Source organism: Zea mays, chromosome 10 (assembly GCF_902167145.1).
Source record: "Zea mays cultivar B73 chromosome 10, Zm-B73-REFERENCE-NAM-5.0, whole genome shotgun sequence".
Lineage (NCBI taxonomy): Eukaryota > Viridiplantae > Streptophyta > Magnoliopsida > Poales > Poaceae > Zea > Zea mays.
Window position 1 is genome coordinate 17,308,354 of NC_050105.1, and position 18,353 is coordinate 17,326,706.

Here is an 18,353-nt window from a genome sequence, read left to right on the forward strand (position 1 = left end):
ATTCATTCGCCTGGGGGACAAATATTCACTAAAGAAGTGGTTTCCATGTGCCCGTAACATTGGCTGAACGGGACTTTCCCACCAACATGATTGTTCTGAATGACCAAGATATAGATGTAATTCTGGGCATGAATTAGTTAGCCCAGCACAAAGCTATCCTCAACACTGATCTGAGAACCCTCAGGTTGAGCTATGGCCATGAAGAGGTTCTCTTGTCCATCCCTGTAGCTATTCCAGCTAAACCATTTGGTAGAGTTTATGAAGCTATCATATCAGAAATCCAAGATATTCCGGTAGTGTGTGAGTTTCCAGACGTCTTTCCTGAAGATCTGCCTGGATTACCTCCAGAGAGAGATGTAGAATTTGTGATTGAACTGAAGCCCGGTACGGCTCCAATTTCTAGAAGGTCGTACTGAATGCCTCCAAATGAGTTGGCAGAGCTCAAGACTCAATTACAAGATCTACTGGAGAAGGGATTCATCCAGCCTAGTTCGTCACCTTAGGGATGTCCAGCAATCTTTGTCAAGAAGAAGGATCAAACGCTTTGAATGTGCGTGGACTACAGAACCCTTAATGAGGTCACAATCAAGAACAAGTACCCTCTTCCCCGGATTGATATTTTATTTGATCAGCTTACCGAAGCTCGAGTATTTTCCAAAATTGACCTCACACTACAGCAATTCAAAGCATTCCCGTCGGCCTGCGTGCGGGCCGACGGGAATTAATTAATCCCTGTCGGCCAAAGTAAGGCCGACGAAAATAATTTAATTCCCGTCGGCCAGTCAACGAGGCCGACGGGGATTAACTAACTCCCGTCGGCCCGCGTACAGCCGACGGCGATTAACTAACTCCCGTCGGCCGCGCCGCCAGGCCGACGAGAGTTATTCGAAATAACCACCGTCGTGCCTTTCTTCTTCCTTTCTGTTTCTTTCACCGCGCGCTCTCTCTACGCCCGCGCCCGCGCCGCCGTTCTGCCCACCACCGCCCGCACGCCGCCGGCCGACGTCGCCGCCCCGCCGCCGCCCCGCTCGCCCGCCGCCCCGCCGCCGTCACGCCGCTCGCCCAGCCGCCGTCCCGCCACCGCCCCGCTCGCCCGCCGCCCCGCCGTCGTCACGCCGCTCGCCCAGCCGCCGCAGCGAGCCCACGGCCGCCGCCCCCGCCCACGGCTGCTGGTCCCACGTCGTGCCACCCCGCGCCCACGGCCACCGCCCCCGCCCCCGCCCGGGCGCCCGACGACCGCCGCCGAACGCCGTCGCCCGGCCAACGCCGTCACCCGCCGCCGTCCACGGTAGCCGCGGCTTCCCCACATCGACGTCGTCCACCGACGTCGTCCACCACCGTCGTCCGCGCAAAGCATTCAATGTATATTATATATATTGTAATGTTTTATTTTCGTCGGTTTTTTATGGCCGACGGGAGTTAACTGTTATGTGATTAAGTTTTGTTTAAATTTGTTAATTAACAGTGTTATTAGTCTTCATATTTTTAATTTTATGTTGCAAATATAAAATGTGTTGTTTAATATTATTAGTTAATGAATTGGATGATATGTTATGTATATATATATGTATGTGTGACGTTTATGTGTTATGTATATATATAGTTATGTTATGTATATATATAGATGTATGTGTGATGTTTATGTTATGTATATATATAGTTATGTTATGTATATATATAGTTTAACTATTTATCTATAGATGTATGTGTGACGTTTATAAACATGAATGTCTCACACATGCAATTCTTACTCGTACACACAGCCACAATATGGGTGATAGACGTGATTGGATGTATGAAGGTTTCAAGAAGGGTGGGTGTCACACAAGTGAATGGTTTGCCAAGACGCAGATGTTTCTGGACCATGCAGCTGCTTTGTCACAAATAGATAACATTAGGTGTCCATGCAATAAATGTAGAAATATGACGAGCCACACCAAGAGGCAGGTCACACTACACCTGTGTTCGCATGGTTTCGTGCCAGGCTATAAGGTCTGGTATCTCCATGGTGAAGATGTTGAACGAGCAGCAGAAGTCGAAGTTGATGACGGTGAAGATGATGTTGATAGGATGGACCAGATGCTTGAGGATCTGCAGCCTGAACTGACACCAGATCATCATGATTCACCTACACCGGAGGTTCAGAAGTTCTTCGACCTACTCAAAGCATCAGAAGAGCCTCTTCACGGGCACACTAACGTGACCGTGCTGGAATTTGTGACCCGGCTGATGTCAATCAAGTCCAAGTTTGCATTCTCAATTAATTGTTACAAGGAGCTTGTGGATTTGATTAGCGAGGTTCTTCCTACGGGTCACAAGATGCCCAAAGACATGTACCAGTCCAAGAAATTGCTTGAAGGTCTTGGTATGGAGTATGAGAAGATTGATGTTTGCCAAGACAACTGTATGCTTTTTTGGAAGGAACATGGTAGAGAACAGAAATGCTTAAATTGTGGAAAGTCGAGGTACGTGGAGCTTGTAAATGAAGATGGGGAGAAGGTGGTGACAAAGGTTGCACATAAACAGCTTCGGTACATGCCTCTCACTCCTAGAGTGAAACGTTTGTTTCTCTCGAGGAAGACCGCTATGCACATGAGGTGGCATAAAGATTGTACGGACAGACAAGATGGGTTAATGGTGCACCCGTCAGATGGTGATGCATGGAAGGCTCTTGACAAATTTGATCCAGATTTTGCCAGCGATGCAAGAAACGTTCGTATCGGCTTGGCAACTGATGGTTTCACGCCGTTCAATATGACCGCTGCGTCGTATTCATGTTGGCCTGTCATTGCCATACCGTACAACCTTCCACCTGCTCTTTGCATGAAATATGAGTTTATGTTCCTATGTCTTGTTATACCTGGGCCTGAGCATCCTGGCGTATGCCTCAATGTGATGCTTCAACCACTGATTGGAGAGTTAAAGAAGCTATGGCAAGGTGTGGAAGCCTATGACTGCTTCAAGAAGCAGAAATTCAATCTTCGTGTTGCATATCTGTTCTCGGTTCATGATTTTATGGCGTATGGTATTTTCTCTGGATGGAGCGTGCATGGTAGATTGATGTGTCCTTATTGTGCTAAAGATACAGATTGTTTTCGTCTTAGTGCTGGTGGCAAGATATGTTACTTTGATTGCCATAGATGTTTTCTACCCTTCAATCACCCCTTCAGAAGGCAGAGAAAGGAATTTAGGAAGGGCACCATTGTCACGAAGGGACCGCCCAAGCGACGTAGTGGGATAGAAATTACAGAAGAGCATATGAAACTTGTCCTAGACGAGAGTGGGAAAAGGTATCAAGGTTTTGGTGAGGAGCATAACTAGACTCACATATGTGGCTTGTGGGAGCTTCCTTATGCTAAGTCATTGATTTTGATGCACAACATCGATGTCATGCATCAAGAGAGTAACTTTTGCCAAGCCCTCATAAATACATGCATGGATTTCCCTGATAAAACGAAAGACAATGACAAGGCACGCATGGACTTAGCAGTGATATGTGATCGTCCAACCCAAGTGCTTAGAGAAAACGGAGGCAAACCAAAAGCTGACTATTGTCTGAAATCTAAGCAACGGAAAGAAGTGATGAAGTGGATGAAGGATATTAAATTCCCCGATGGTTATGCCGCTGGTTTTAGAAGATCTGTGAACTTGAAGACAATGAAGATGAATGGACTGAAGAGCCATGACTTCCACATAATTATGGAGAGGCTCAAGCCTGTAATGTTTCGTGGGTACATTTCCGAAGCTGTGTGGAAAACGTTAGCTGAAGTTAGCTATTTCTACAGATAGTTGTGTGCTAAAGAAATCAGAAGAGATGTGATGGAACAGCTGGAGAAAGAGGCACCGGTGCTTTTGTGCAAATTGGAAAAAATATTTCCACCGGGTTTCTTCAATCCTATGCAGCATCTCTTTATACATCTTCCATATGAGGCTAAGGTCGGTGGTCCTATTCAGTATAGGTGGATGTTTCATATAGAAAGAGCATTAAAGAAGCTTAGAGCAATGGTGGGCAATAAGGCAAGAGTTGAAGGATGTATTGCAGAACAATTTAAACTAAAGGAGGTAGCATACTTCACAAGTTGTTACTTTGCAGAAGAACATAATGTATTTGCTCGAAAGAAAAGGTACCATGATGATGAACGAGAGATGCCTCCGTGTAGTGATCTTTCGATTTTTCAAACAAACGGCAAAGCCGTTGGTCCACCCAAGGCATATCACCTCAGTATGGAAGAACGGAAGTCTGCTTTACTGTACATGTTCACGAATATGCCTGAGGTGGAGAAATACTTTGTGTAAGACTTGTTTTCGTAAACTGTTCATATGTGAATTAGTTTATGTTATCAAATATCTCATGTCATACAATAATATTTGACAGCGAGTTTGATGAACAAAACATGAGGTGTCTCGGTAGGCCAACAGCGAGAGACATAGACAAATTGCGACGCGATGGTATGCATGGGCGACCTAATTTCATTATGTGGCTTCGGGACCGTGTAAGTCTTAATTATGTGGCTTCGAGAGCTAATTTCATTTAACTAATATTACAGAATTTGCTAATGCTTTGTGGCATGATTGACAGTTTGGGGAGGAAATGAATTTAAATGATGTCTTACGTCAGTTATCTATTGGAAGCGTAACTGCCAAAAGCTATGGACGTTACGACGTCAATGGATATCGCTTTCGTTCAAGCATTTTCGAATCAAGTCATCCTATGGCCGCCACTCAAAATAGTGGAGTCGTTACTAGGGCAACCGACATGGAAGGACACGAAGCCTGCTATTACGGGAAAATCAAAAATATAATCGAGATTACATTTGCTGGAAATAAGCCTTTAGCGCTAGTTTTCTTTGAGTGTAAATGGTATGACCCGAAGTATTATAGGACCGAATTTGGGATGACACAGATCCAACTTGAGAAATTGCTTCAAGGACACGACACGTATATCCTTGCCCATCAAGCAGACCAAGTTTATTTCTCGACATATCCATGCAAAAAGTTGTCTAAATGGAGGGTTGTGTACAATGTAAATCCCCGCGAACGCCTATACACTCCTGGTGAGGACGAATATCAAATTGGTCACCTTGAGCAGGTTGATGAGGTGTTTCAAGAAGAAGAGTTGCCAGCTAGTTTTCATATTGATCCTGCACCGGCATTAGATTCACTAGTTGCAGACGTTACCGACTTAACTTTTCCCGAGAGACGGAGAAGACAACCTGTTAGGAGAAAAGTTACATGGCGACCTCTGCATAGAAGAGAACAAATAGATCCTGATTTTGATGATATTTAACAAGTAAAGTTGTTTTGTTATTTCATTTGTTTATATTTTAAGTATTATGTCATTTTTGATGCACTAATGAATAATTTCTTATTTTTTATGCAGGATGCCGCCAAAATCAAAGAAGTCAGTGAAGGGGTTGTTCAAGGGCCTGGGCCTTTTTTAGGGCAGTTCTTCGAGCAGCAGCAGACGTCGAGAGCTGTTGAGCGCGGTACATGGAGATGAGGTAACATATCTTGTACAAATAAATTTGTTTACATATTTACAAATAAATCTTGAGTTGTATGTACCAGGATGAGCAGCACACTGAGGAGCAGCACATTGAGGAGGAGCAGCACAATGAGGCTGAGCAGCACAATGAGGAGGTGGAGCACAATGAGGAGGTGGACCACGTGACATGGGACCAGGCCGCACAGCATCACCAGCCATGGGACCAGTGGGACCACCAGAGAGAGCAGCAACAGGCGTGGGACCAGTGGGGCCAACAGGGCGAACCGGCTGACAACCCGATGGATGATGGCTCGGGAGGCTCTTCAGCGACACGCACACGTCGCTCAAGAAAAAGCCACTCAGTAAAGCCTCGTCACGCGATAGAGCGAGAGGCTGATAGGACTTTAATCATGCCACATGGAGATCTGTGAGTGTAATATATTAACTTATTTAATATAATTATTATGTGTATTGTTAATGTTTTTGTGTAATGCAGGAATTGGGAGGACCTGTCCTTTGACAGCAAGGGACACCACACTCAGGTTAACCTTACGTTGGGTTCTCTTTGCTGCCTTCACTACCCTGGTATAGTGAAGGTGTCAAACGGTGATACCGAGGATGAGGTGCTCGTCAGTACCTGGGATGAGTACAAGTTTAAAAAGGAACGAAACCACACCGACAGACAGGGACTTGTGCGTAATGACTTTTGGGTATGAATTCTTTATTTTTTTGTTATGTTTCTTAATATTGTAAATCTATGACTTATACCATTGTATTTGTATTCTTTATGTTGTAGCTTCGATATCGGTTGCCTGACGGAGAGGATTACATGGGGCACGCTGAACGTGTCTTGCAAAACAATGCAAAGAAGCTGGTGAAGGATGCCATATACTATGCGAGAATTCAGGCTACAAACCTGTATTTGCAAAAGCATCCGGAAGAAGCAGGCCCCTTGAATAAAAAGGAAGGGTCCTCAAAGATATATTTGACTGAGGATCAATATCGTGAGGTTAGTATTCAATTTGTTTTACCCTTTATATTTATTGTTGTGATTGATATAATATGTAACATTGTGTGTGTGCAGGTGATGGTTCCATGGATGGCGCCCGTGCCTGATGCATACTATGCTTGGTGTCGATATTGGGCTTCCAAAGGCTTCTAGAAAGCGTCAGCGCATTACAGACAATGTCGAGGAACCAATCCTAACCACAAGTTTGGCGGTGACGACATGATACGAAAAGCTAAAAGAATGGTAAGTTTGATATTTCTATGTCGATCAACAAATAATACGATTGATTATGAATGTTTTTTGTTTATACAGGAAGCTACGAGTGGCCAAAAGCCTAGTGACATTGAGGTCTACCAGGAGGGCCACAAAGGACCAGACCCGAACAACCCTGACCAGCTCTGCAGCCAGACAACCACGGATCGCTTGGTGAGTTTTGGCTCAAAAGTTCAAACGTTCAAAGTATATAAATTCCTGCATTTGTAAGGTTGTGAATGATGTATAGGCGGCATATGGGGAGGAGATGGTTCGTCGCCATGACCCTGACTTCGACTGGCGCCATGAACCGGTGGATCCCTCGGTGGTGTACGCAAGTGGTGGTGGCAAAACGCATGGACGGTAAGCTCTAACTTATGAAATTATATGGTTGACACTAAATTGATTAGGCAGTAATAACATTTTTTGAATCACTTATAGATACGCACTCTTCGACGGATTCATTGACTCGTCGTCGGTGAGATCTCAGAGGACGGGTTCATCTTCCCGTAGCTCATGCTCTCGTCGACCGAACGAGCAGGAGTTGGAGATTATGAGGATGTGTGAAGAGATGAGACAACAACGCGAATTTATGGAGGCTTGCAATGCTCATAATCAAGCGATGTATCAAGTGAGTACACATAATCCGAACTCTAAATTATTATATTTCAATACAACATCTTCAGTAGTAACACATATGTGTTTAACAGTTAATGCAGCAACAGGGCATGGCAACAAATTTTCCACCGCCACCACAATGGAGCCAATTTGCAAACACACCAGTTCCACCACCACAGTTCACCACCCCTCCGACACATATACCTGCACCTGGAGATAGGGTACGTTTGATAACTCTCGATTAATTTATACACTTGTATACTTTTTGATATTTGCATTTAACGTGTTGATATTTGCTAACTTGCATAGGTTACGCCTGAAGCGGGTGGTAGTGGGTATGATCCAGCAGTAGGGCCTGGATTTGTTGACTCGCTCTTCGCGTTCCCTCCTCCTGGTGGTGGTGGCGGCAGCGGTCAAAGCTCTAACCACCCAAGTGGTGGTTATCTCTAAACACTTAAACTCGTGCTCGTTATGTTTTTAACTCCTGGACGTTATGTTTGTGTAAACACTTGATCTTAACTCGTATCAGAAATGTTTGTGTATGTTATGTGACGGATTTAACCTATAATGCGTTTGTGATGTGTATGTTCATGTGGATGATATATATGTTTGTGATGTGTATGTTTTGTGATGTGTATGTTCATGTGGATGATATATATATTTTGTCATATGTTTGTCTGTGGAGAAATACCTAATTTGGGGTTGCTGTTGCAGAATTATAGATTAACTCCCGTCAGCCCAGTTAATTCCCGTCGGTTTGACCATAGCCGACGGGAATTAACTATTAATTCTCGTCGGCCCAGTTAATTCTCGTCGGCTGACTGGGCCGACAGGAATTAATTATTAATCCCCGTCGGCTGGTAGGGCCGACGGGAATTAATTGATAACGCCTGTCGGTTCTCCTGGCCGACGGGAATTAGCCATAACTCCCGTCGGCCATTAACTAGCCGACGGGGATTAATTATTCCCGTCAGCCACCGACGGGAATAACCGTATCCCCGACATCTAACGGCTGACGGCTAACAACCGACGGAAATAAGCCTTAAACCGACGGGAATAAGTAATTCCCGTCGGTTTAAGGCTTATTCCCGTCGGTTCCTGGCCGACGGGAATTAATTGATTTCCTGTAGTGTCAGGTCGGGCTATCATTAAATTTGTATCCGATCCGAAGATATACCCAAGACCGCATTCACTACGCGGTACGGATTATTCGAATATTTGGTAATGTCTTTCGGATTAACAAATGCTCCTGCCCACTTCACATATCTGATGAACTCGGTATTCATGCCCGAGTTGGACAAATTTGTGGTGGTCTTCATTGATGATATCTTGATTTATTCCATGAATGAAGAGGAGCATGCTCAGCATCTACGGATCGTATTAACGCGCTTAAGAGAACATCAATTATATGTTAAATTTAGCAAGTGCGCCTTTTGGCTAGAGGAAATCCAATTTCTGGGACATGTACTATCTGCAAATGGGATTGCAGTTGATCCCAGCAAGGTCGAGGATATTCTAGAGCGGAAACCACCAACCACTGTGCATCAGGTTCGAAGTTTCCTTGGACTGGCTGGCTATTACCGTAGGTTTATCCTGGATTTCTCCAAGCTTGTGAAACCAATCACAAGCTTATTATAGAATGATACAAAATTTAGCTGATCCTCAAGATGCAACGAAGCCTTCGAGCAGCTGAAGGTATTATTGACCACTGTTCCGGTATTGGCTCAACCGGACATTGAAAAGCCTTTTGATGTGTATTGTGACGCATCAGGCAGTGGTCTAGGCTGTGTTTTAATGCAAGAGGGCCGAGTTATAGCATATGCTTCAAGATAGTTGCGCCGGCATGAGGAACATTATCCAACTCATGACTTAGAGTTAGTTGTTGTGGTTCATGCCCTTAAAATATGGCATCATTATCTGCTGGGAAATATCTGCCATATATATATAGATCATAAAAGCTTGAAGTACATTTTTACCTAGTCAGAACTAAATATGAGGTAGAGGAGATGGCTTGAGCTGATTAAGGATTATCAATTAGAAATTCACTATCACCCAGGCAAGGCTATGTGGTGGCATATGCACTAAGTCGCAAGGCTTCCTGCCATTGTCTTATAGTGAAAACTTCTTACATCACATTATGCCAAGAAATGGAGAAATTAAACCTGGGAATGATTCGACATGGAACATTAAATCAATTGAAGCTTGAGTCGATCCTTCTACAAAAGATAATTGATGCACAAAGAAGTGATGAGGGTATGAAACACATTCATGAGAAAATGAAAGCCGATAAAGCAAACTGTTTCAGAAAAGATGATCAAGGCATAGTATGGTTTAACAACCGCATAGTTGTGCCCAAGAATAATGGTGTCCGCCAGCAAATTTTAGATGAAGCACATCTTAGTCGTTATTCCATTCATCCTGAAAGCACTAAGATGTATCAAGATTTAAAACAACATTATTGGTGGACAAAAATGAAGATTGAAATTGCACGCTATGTGGCGAGATGTGACACTTGTAGACGTGTCAAAGCCATACATATGAAGACTGCTTGTCCATTACAATCCTTACCTATCGCAACATGGAAATGGAAAGACATTAGCATGGACTTCATTGTGGGATTACCCAGGACAACAAAAGGGTTTGATTCCATCTGGGTTATCATTGATCGACTTACAAAGATCGCCCACTTTCTTCCAGTCAAGGTAAAGTATACAGTGGCCACATATGCGGAACTATATATTGCTCGTATTCTCAGTCTGCACGGGATCCCAAAACAATTATGTCAGACCGTGGACCACAATTTGTATCCAAATTCTAGGAAGAACTCCACAAATCTTTGGGTACTAAGTTGCTTCACAGTTCGGCCTATCATCCCCAAACAAGTGGACAGACTGAGAGAGTGAACCAGATACTTGAAGACATGTTCCGAGCATGTGTTTTAGAATTTCTGCAAAAATGGGATGACTGTTTACCACTGGCAGAATTTTCATATAACAATAGTTATCAAGAAAGTATCAAGATGGCACCTTTTGAAGCTTTATATGGATGACGGTGTCGTACTCCATTAAATTGGTCTGAACCGGGGGAAAGATGATTTTTAGGCCTGATATGGTTAAAGAAATGGAAGAAAAAGTTCAACGAATTATACATAATTTGAAAGAAGCACAAGCTCGACAAAAGAGTTATGCAGACAAACGACGCCAACCCTTGTACTTTCAAGTTAAAGACTATGTGTATATGAAAGAATCACCCATGAAGGGTGTAACTCGTTTCGGGGTAAAAGGGAAACTTGCACCTCGATACATTGGTCCATTCCTCATTCTTGAACAATGTGGACCTATGGCGTACCGACTCCAATTACCCGAAACATTGTCTGCAGTGCATAATGTGTTCCATGTGTCCCAATTGAAGAAGTGTCTACGGGTTCCACATCGAACCATTGAAGTGACGGATGTTACCTTGGAACCAGACTTAACGTATTCAGAACATCCTATTCGAGTCCTGGATCAAAAGGATAGGGTTACCTGAAGAAGAACTCTCAAATTTTATAAGATACAATGGAACCAACACACTGAAGATGAAGCTACATGGGAAATCCTATACTTTTTAGAAAAGAATTTCCCAGGCTTTTTAGCTTCATGTAATTTGTGAGATATGTACAATTGTTGTAAAAGAGGAGTAGACCCCATACCACCCCCTGCCTTGTACAAGAAATAAGGAAATAAAAATATGACGTGTTTCCTTTTCCACTACTTACCCTAAGACTTTAAATCTCGGGACGAGATTCTTTTATGGGGGGAAGGATGTAACAACCGTGGTGTTACTATCACTAAAACTTGAGCATAACATCATGAAAATTAGCATATCATGTGTTTGTCACACCTAGAGTGCATTCACTAGGTAAAAAGTTAAAAAATGTTGGACTGATATGACTTGATGTGTGGCGAAACCCTAGGGTAGGGTACTTAACCCTAAATTAGGCTTATGAGGGACAATGAAGCTCAAACAAGTTAAAATCTCATAACTTATTAGAAATGGTCATAAGATATCACATTTAATGGACTTGGGTGGCATCCAAACCCTAAAAGTGTTAAAAACCCTGAAAAGACCCCTAGAAAACCCTAAATTAAAACCCTAGGGGGCTAAGTGTAAAATTGGTGCACTTTTGGACCAAGGTGCAAAAACCAAGGTATTAGGGCACCTCAAATCATATGCTTCACACCTTTGAGGATTTCCATGTCAAAAGATGAGATTTGGACTTAAGTGCAAAAAGCCCCTCATGCACTCCATATGCCAAAGTCTAAAATCAGTTGAATAGGTCTGACTTTGGAGCTTTGTATTTTTAAAAATACAAGGAATTTGCCTAGGGTCAACACATCAAACTTGTAGAGCCATAATAGGAGTGCAACTTTGCTTCAGTAACTAAGCTTTGATCACATAAAAAGTTTGGAGAAAAATGAGCTCAAAGTTGTGCTGTCAGTCACACTCATAACTGAATTAAGGTCACCAGTGACATTGGCAAGACTTTTGGGTCAAATTGGAGTAGGATCTAGTGCTCGATTGAGGATAGTTACTATAGTCAATTTGTAGCTGGTTGGTTGAGCTTCAACTTTGTTAGAGACGGATTAGTAAGTATTCACATGAAAATTTGAGATCTAGGCTCTGCAAAGTGGTCTGTCAGGATGACTAAATGAGAAACTGATGGTACAGTATCGAAATATCTGAGGTTCAGTTCATCTCGCCGCTGGCGACCACACGCTCGGATTCGCACCAGACGCTACGATTCGTGCTCAACGGAGTACTGATAGTTGCTTGGGGTAGTAAATATCGCCGTGTGGATGAACTTGAGCCACTGTTTCACTCCAGCCGCCGTGTCCGCCTGACTTATGGCCAATTCGAATGAACTCACCAGAGTTAGCCACCTATCGACCATGCGCCACGTGCCTTGGTGTCTTACCACGTCGCAGTAGCTCGTATTACACACGTCCAGTGATCGCCGGTGAGCTCACCACGGTGAAAGCCACCAATCTCTTATGACAGTGCTCTCCTCTCTCTCCGACCGCCACCACGCCATCTCAAATTCACGGTCCACCGCTCGGGGATCCTATAAATAGAGCATGTCGTTGGTTCTGCAAGGTAGTCAAGCAACCAATACACAAACTCGTGCCTCAAATCGTCCAACAGAGCTCGCCAATTCGAGATTTCCCCCAAATCGGTCCAGAGCACCACACAAAGTGACCTCGCCGTGGCCAGCGTGCTACCAGTCTGTTCATGTCCGGTGCTCTCTTGTTTCAGTACCCTTATGTGCCCTTGATACTTCTCGACCCGACCGATTAAGCTAGAACCCATTAGATCACCGGGAACACTTTGAATTGTCCCCGGGTTGCGCGGTCACCGTGAGTAGAGAAGTTGGGAGCTCAAATCGTGCAATTGATCGAGGGGAAACGTTTGTTAGATGTTGAATTAGGTATCAGCCAAGTTAGAGCACTGACCATTGCGTGTCTTGGCCAGTACAGGCTCACCGGAGCTCGGTCTTCAGCCGTGCTGCATCGTGGACCAGGAGCTGTGAAGAAATAGAAATCTGGGGGGTTTTGTAACTGTCAGTGAAATGCTGGAATAGTGTCACGACCCCTTTTCAAGTTATTCAAATCGCCAAGGTTCTTTGTGCAAAGACGCCAGCGCGGGCGCGGGCACGCGCGTTTCGCCTGGTCATGGGCTGTATTGGGCCGGTTTCAGCCCAATACTATTCATGCTTTTCTCTTTTTCTTTTTCTGCCAAGATTAGAGAATTCCTAGAAAATTGTAGAAATATGCTAAAAATACCATACCAATTTTGTTAGTCTCCTAAATTCCTATAGTATTTAATAAAAATAGTTTTAAGATTTTTAATTCAAACAAGGAATTATGTAGTATTTAAAAGAACTTAAACCTATACTCCTGGAATTTTAGAGATTAGTCAGTAACTCCAAAAATCATAAAACTTTTTGGACAAGCTTAGAATGGTATTTAGAACCCATGTGTAAAGTTTGACTTGATTTGGACAATGGTTGATACCTAAACCCCAAAACCCTAATCTTCTAAGTGGTGCCTGCCCTATGAAATAGAATACTGACTCCAAAAACCCTACTTTCCTAGAGTACCGTGAAGGAAAATTGTATTCAAGATACAACTTGATAAACCTTTTCTATTACTGCATTTTCATAAGCATTACATGAGCATTCATGGTTATATATGATTAATAGAAAACAAAGAAGAAGTAGAGGTTGAAGAAGGAGTTGGACCACCACCACCTGAAGACCCACCTGCAGGGAACTGCTTTTATTTCGATATTTGCAGAGCAGAGCCCGACTCTCCTATAACACAAGGCAAGCCCCGGTGCATTTGCCACCTCCTTGCTATTTTAAAATCTTTCTCACTTGCTTGATGCATTAAGTGATAGGAGTTGAGTGGTAAACAAATTGATGCATTTCCTTCCTTGGAAGTTTGATTACCTTTCCTTGATCGCCTATTTTATGAAAAGATTTTTTTGATGCTTAGTCTTGCTCTAGAAAACAAAATGATTTGTTTTGACAAAATATGATGCTTCAAGTGAGATGGGATGTTTTCAAAAATAAAACTTGATGGTGGATCCATCATGGTCATGATGGGTTCAACATCGGAAAAGATGTACCTCTGTCAGGTACCAAACTTTGGTTTAAAATGATAAAGCTGAGACCGGGCGGGTGACTTGCACAAGAAGAGAGTCTCTGTGTAGTGTCTCCGTCTGGGTCGATTAAGGACCTTGTCGATATAGGCTTGCTGATCGAGGACCTTTTAACTGGTCACATGCCTCATCATGGGTAAGCTTTGCCTCGGGCAGACTAATACCAGAATAAGACAACACGCAATGGGAGTGGAGAGATGGCGAGAGTAGCGTGTACCCTCTGTGGCAAGAGGCTGGACGGTGGTGTAACTGTGCTCTCGGTTGGCGTGAACCTGATCTGGTCTTAAGAACCCTAGTGGCGAGTTGACATATGCAAGGGTTAACTGCTACATATGTCGTGTGATTGGAGATCCTCAGTTGAGTATTAATAGATTCAGATCGTCGTTACTTCTCGGACATGAAGACTTGGTCACTGCCCTAGACGTAGCATTCCAGGTAACGACTTAACTTGCTAATAAAACTCGATTTTTAAGGATCCACTATTAGTAAGCATTTTTGGCAAACAGAGTCTTGATTCTTGATTAAGCCTTACCTTGACTCCCTCAAGCCAGCATATCCTTGAGAGTCTTTTATTTTGACGGGTAAGACTTGCGAAAGTACACTTCGTACTCAGGGTTTTCGAACCCATGTTGTTGTAGGTGAGGAAGCAGCAAACTTTTGTTGCTTTTGCTCCAAGGTGGTGCCAAAGGAAGAATCTCAAGAGTGAAGCCTCGGGATGAAGTGTCCTCCTTTAAAACTTTATACCTGTGTTTGGGAGGGGTTTTTGCCTCCCGAGTTTGTAATAATAATACTTCTACACTCATATATATTTCTAGTCTGTAATAATAACACTCTTTCTATATTTTAATGTACATTAAGTTACTGTAATTGCTTCCGCTTATTCGTTCCTCTGATGTGTTGTAATATCTGCGTGACGGATGAAACGCTCTTGGGAAAGGCAAAGAATGCAGATACCGAACTTGTCAAGTGATCAGGTGCATCTGCAGGATTGTCCGAGGTCCGATAGACAAGGACAACTGTAGGTGGGCCTAATGACTTGGGAGGTTCCGTCACACCCGACCTGACCGGTGGGGCCCAATCGACGGTGAGAGCGGAGAGGGGCACACGGTGAGGTGGCTGACGCGTGGGGTAGGGTGTCGGTGCCCGCGAGGGGAACTGTGCGCACCCCTCGTCCTGATGGGCCGAGTGGAGGAGTGATTGGGCCACGCGGCTGTTGGTTGGGTCGGCCGCAGGGTAAAGTGATTTGGGCCAGGAAGGATAAGTTGGCCCACGACGCCAAGTGAAGTCCTTTTATTTTTATTTATTTCATTTTCTTCCTAAATTTCAAACTCTAGTATTTGAATTCAAACTTGTTTGTGAGTTCAAACCCAGGTTAAATTCCTAAATAAAGTTCTAGTAGGAAAAATTATAAGCACTCATATATATTTTTCTTTGCATATTCTTTTCCTTGTTATTTACTCATGGGAGGAATAAATGGCTTCATAAACATTTCCCTTTTCATTTTCTATTTTATGTTCTTATTTAAATTTGAAGATCAAGTTTATGGTTCTCATAAAATACATCACCAAAATTACCATCAAGGGATCGACCTTTCTTTACCTATTTATTGGTCATTTAACTAATTTAGTATTCTCAATTGATTAAGAAAAGAAAATGCCCCAATGGATTCCAAACTAAATTTAAATTCAAGTTTGAAATTCAAATTCCCAAATATTAAACATAATTCTCATTTAAGTATTACTTCAAATTCTTGTAATTTATTTATTTACTATTTATTATCCTTCCCATTATTTGCCTCTAGATTTATGATAAAACACCTGAAGCAATATCTTGTTTGGGAAAAATATCTTCTAATGTAAACTACACCAAAATATGTTTGTAGCTTGATTCTTTGAGAGAATACTTTTAATTTGATAGTGGGATAACTAACTTCATATGGGTACCTTTTAAATTAACTTTTTATTAGGAGGCATATTTACTTCAAAGGTTTAAAAAAACATTCTAACTCAAAATCTTTGGAAAATCTTACCTAATTCTCAAAATGAGATTTTGAGGTGTTACAAATCCTTCCCCCCTTAACAGAAATCTCGTCCTCGAGATTTGTAAGAAAAGGGTGTATAACCATGTTACCTCAGAACATATGCACAAACAAAATCTCAGCATGATGCATAATTTATTAGCAACACATAGGGTCAATTAGACCTTATTATTCCTCCTAAAATAGTATCATACCAACTACTAAATAAAGTAACATTTAGATCTTACAAATAGTAGTAATATATATATATATATGTTTATGTAGCTTGGTGGAGCTGGTGGTGATGGTGGAGGTAGTGGGCGTTCTTGTTGTTGTCTTTCCAACTGTGCTTGCCTTATTTCTCGACGTATCTCTAGCCGGTCCTGACGTATTTCCTCATGTTCTTGTCTTATTTGATTTTGCAGTTCGGTAACCATGTTTGCCATTTGTTGTATTACCATCATTTGGGTGGCAACCACTTGATTAATTCCAATCAGTAGAGGATCTGGAGGATTCATTTCTGTTTGTTGTTGTCTGATAATCTTCCCTTCCTAGCATTGACCATGAGAGTTAAAAGGATATGGCAAAATAGTTTTGCAAGGGAAATTATTTGGTCAGCAGAATGAATAGGCTAGTAACCGGTTATGAGCTGAAGGTTCTTTAGCAGGGCTTAATCTTTGTTTTATGTTCAGATTGGGGTAACTAGTCGTATAAGGTGAATATCCAAAGGTAGGATAGAATCTGTCAAGATGAGATAGTCTACATGATGTAGGTTAAAAGTTTGTTTGATGTTAGGTGAGGTTAGTCAGATTATGCAATTCATCATGACTCTACTGGTTGAGTTAGATCTTCTGTCCATGGTTGAGTTGGTCTAATGTGCTAAGTTAAGTTAACACCTGGCTAGAAGGGTCCAAGTACCACTAATATGTTTAAGCAGACCACACTGGATTAGATCACACTAGATTCCATAATCCTATTTAAGAATACCATTTAGTAGAGCATATCCAGCTGACTTTATCTTTATGAATTTCTAGTGTATTATTTTTTTCTTTTTCTCAGTGGTACTTCCAATTAGTATATATTTTTATACACCTAAAATTTTCATGCCATTAACAGGTGTGGCATAGAAAACAAGGGTACATAAGATTTTAGATATTAGATGAGTGTGGATAAGATTAGGGGCAAAATAAAGTTAAGTAAGGGACTTTTTTATTCCAGATGGTGGATCTTGGTTCATCCGAGGATCTGTTTCTACTCATATTGTTCATTGTCGAAGTTAACCTTCTTGGGTCTGTTTTAGGGACCATTGGTCGTGGTGTTAGATGCCATTAACTGAGCTGGGATAACAATTGCGGTTACATGGAGTAGGTAGATTTAAACAAAGTCCTACTTTGCTTTTTTAGATAAATGGGTTGGGCAATGTATAACATAGACTAGGTCATGATTTCATGGACGAGTTGGTTTAAGACACCAATTTAGGTTTAAAACTCATTCATAGAAATATGGTCTAATCTATGTTACCAGTATTAACTAACTTGTTTAAGTAACTCCCTTTAGATTGGATCATATTAGATTAGGTAAGGTCTAGATTAGATTGGGTATAACTAGATTAGACTAGTTTAAGTTAGATAAATCCATTAGGGTAGGATATATATTATTAGGATATGTTAGAATCTTTTGAGATATGACAGATCATATGACGTAGGTAAGACAAAGTCTCTGTTAGGTTAGAACAAAGGGGTTATGCAACCATCGTGTGGTTAAGGTAGCTGCATATGGCCAGGTTGGACTAAGACTCCAATTTAGGTTGAAACATATTTATAAGAGTAGGATCCAATCTTATTTTACCAGTATTATCTAACATGTTTGTCCATTAGGTTAGATCTAATCAGATTAGATGGGATCAGAATTAATTTGGTGTGATCAGATTAGACTAGATAAGATCTAGTTATTTATTTTGGCATAGATCATGTTTGTTACACTATTATGAGATACGCAAAGTGGTGGGGATAAGTATGCTTATTAGGACAAGATGAGTCTCCTAAAATAAAATAGAATATTTTGAGATTAGTTAGATCTATTAGGATAGGATAGAATCTTTTTGAGATAAGATGGATCTATTAAGATAAGAGAGAACCTTTCAAGATAAATGGATCCATTAGGCTTGATATATGCTAATGGGGTATTCTTAGTTTGTCTAGTTTATCTTATAAACAATTTAAGAGGATAAGAAAAAAAATTTAACATAAGATGAACCTATTAGGTTAAGA